Raw genomic sequence first — 2758 nt, 5'->3', positions numbered from 1 at the left:
GAGCCGCGCGGAGCCAAGTAAGATGGCGCCCAGAGGAAGTAAGATGGGTGGAATCCAAAGTTGTTTACCACTAAAACTAATTGGCTGTGCAACATCAGGGGAGGTAACAAAACTAGTAACAAGTGTATAGACATAGGGCTAGTCCTATAGAAATCCCCCCATAAGGTGATTTTTTAAGTGATTGTTGGTCCTTAGCCCTGCCCCAATGACTCTGAAGTTTTGTGCTATAAAAGGTACTATTATGCACAAAGTAAATGAGTTCTTGCTACTAGACTTGGCTCCCCGCTGCGTCTGACTGTCTCCGGGATCAGGAGGCTGGGGAACGGGCAAGCGGCGCACTCACCTTTCCTTGGACCCAGTCCATCCTATACGGGTGGACTAAGACCCTGCAGATATGGTAGTTCTATTATTAATTACTTGAGGAGCCTCCATACTGTTCTCTATAATGGCTATACAAATTAATTATTTTATTTATGAGAGAGAGAGTTTACCATCCATTAGTTCACTCTCCAAATGCTCACAACATCCATGACTGACCACGCTGAAGTCAGGAGCTAATAACTCAATCCTGGTTTCCAGTGTGGGAAGCAGGTAGAATTGAAACATCCGCTGCTGGCTCCCAGAGTGTACATTAGCAAGAAGCCAAAATTGAAAGTGGAACTGAGACTCCAACCCAGACACTGGTATGGGATACAGATGTCTCAACCAGCATCCTAACCACTAGGCCAAACATCCAATCCCATGTACTAATTTATATTCCCATCAATGGCATACAAATTAGTTTTTCTACACATCCTTGTAAATAGTTGTTTTTTGTTACTTTTTTAAGGAGTACCCATTTTTTTTAAGTTTTTATTTAATGAATGTATTTTTTCATAGGTACAACTTTAAGAATATAGTGGTTCTTTCCCCCCTACCCACCCTCCCACCCCGAATCCCATCCCACCTCCCTCTCCCTCTCCCATCTCCTTCTTCATTATGGTTCATTTTTAGTGTGATTTTATATACAGAGGACCAACTCCATGTTAAGCACAGATTTCAACAGTTTGCACCTACCCACACACAACATGTAGAGTACAGTCCAAGAACAAGATTTGCAGTCAATTCTCACAGTATAACTCATTAAGGACAGAGGTCCTACATGGGGAGTAAGTGCCCAGTGATTTCTCTGTTCCTTTAATAACTAACACTCTTATTTATGATGTCAGGCTCTAGCCATGGGCTGCCATTCTAACAAGTGTGGAACAATATCTCATTGTGGTTTTGATTTGCATTTCCCTGACTAGTAATGTTGAACATTTTTTCATATACTTGCTGGTCATTTGTATGTCTTCTTTTGAGAGAGAGCTTTTTGAGTACTTTGCATAGTTCACTTGAGTTGCTTATTATACTGTCATTGAGTTAAATTCCTAATGTATTTTAAATATTAACTCTTTATCAGATGTATGGTTTGCAAATATTTTCTTCCATTATGAAGGATGCCTCTTCACTCTATTAATTGTTTGCTGTGCAGAAGCTTTTTAGTTTGACACAATTCCAATTTTCTACTTTAATTTTGATTTCCTGTAGTTTTGATCTAAAAACACAATACAGAAATTCTATTAATCAGAATAGCATGGCACAGGTGAAAAAACAGATATATAGGCCATGTAGACCAACAAAACAAGATAGCCCAAAAGTAAATCCATGCATTTTAAATTACCTTAATCTTCAACAAAGGTACAAAAAATATTTAATGTGAAATGGCAGTCTCTTCAATAAATGGTGTTGGGAAAATTGGATATCTACAAGTACAGCAATGAAAGTGAGCCCTTATCTCACTGCATATATAAAAATCAAATCAAAATGCATTCAAGACAAATGTTAAGAGCTGAAACTATAAAACTAGATAAAAACATGGGGGAACCACTGCAGAGGAAGCCTCACCGGGATATCCCAACTCCTCTGCGGCTGCTCCACTGAGGCATGTACTTGGGGTGGTGGCAGCTCCCTGACCCTTGCCTGTACCAGGCAGACGCCTCTCAGAGCTTACGGAGTAATGCCAAGGTCTGGCCTGGTCTGGTTTGGGTTGGGCAAGCCTGTCGTGCAGCCATGCTGTTGGGGTTGTAGTAACCCCGGAAGGTGTTTTCCCGGGTCCTGGGAGGGTGACTCAGCAATCCTAACCCCAAGCCCCACACAGGTGCTTCCATTTAGAATCTGAAAGCTTGGGCCGGAAGCTGGGTTGTTGTTCCAGCCGCTCCGTGGTGGAACTCCCTCAGTGTAACGAGTTGATCTGCACAGAACTATAAGCTGAGGGTGGAAGCTCTTGAGTGGCTTGTACACGTTCATGGTTACTTCTCCGTTCAAGTCTCCTGCTAACGCAGCCCTACCCTACCCCCTCCCCATGCCACCTACCAGGGATCAAACATTTCCCTCACGCCTCCTGGCTTGGCCCTTCCTTCTGCTCATTTGGGCCTTTGGGGGCAGGGCCAGCAGATGGGGTCTCTCAAAATAAAAAGTTTTAAAATGAAGGAAAGAAGGGAGGGAGGGAGGGAGGAAGGAAGAGGAAGGAAGGGAGGAGAAGGGAGGGAGGGAGGGAGGGAGGGGAAGGAAGAAAGGAAGGAAGGGAGGGAGGGGGAGGAAGAGGAAGGAAGGGAGGGAGGGGAAGGAAGAGGAAGGAAGGGGAAGGAAGAGGAAGGAAGGAAGGGAGGGAGGGGGGAGGGGGGGAAGGAACAGGAAGGAAGGAAGGAGAAGGAAGGGAGGGAGGGGAAGGAAGAGG

The sequence above is a fragment of the Lepus europaeus genome, chromosome X (genome assembly GCF_033115175.1).
Source record: "Lepus europaeus isolate LE1 chromosome X, mLepTim1.pri, whole genome shotgun sequence".
In the NCBI taxonomy this organism is placed as follows: Eukaryota; Metazoa; Chordata; class Mammalia; order Lagomorpha; family Leporidae; genus Lepus; species Lepus europaeus.
The sequence above is the reverse complement of the archived record's forward strand: the minus strand, read 5'-3'. Positions refer to the sequence as shown.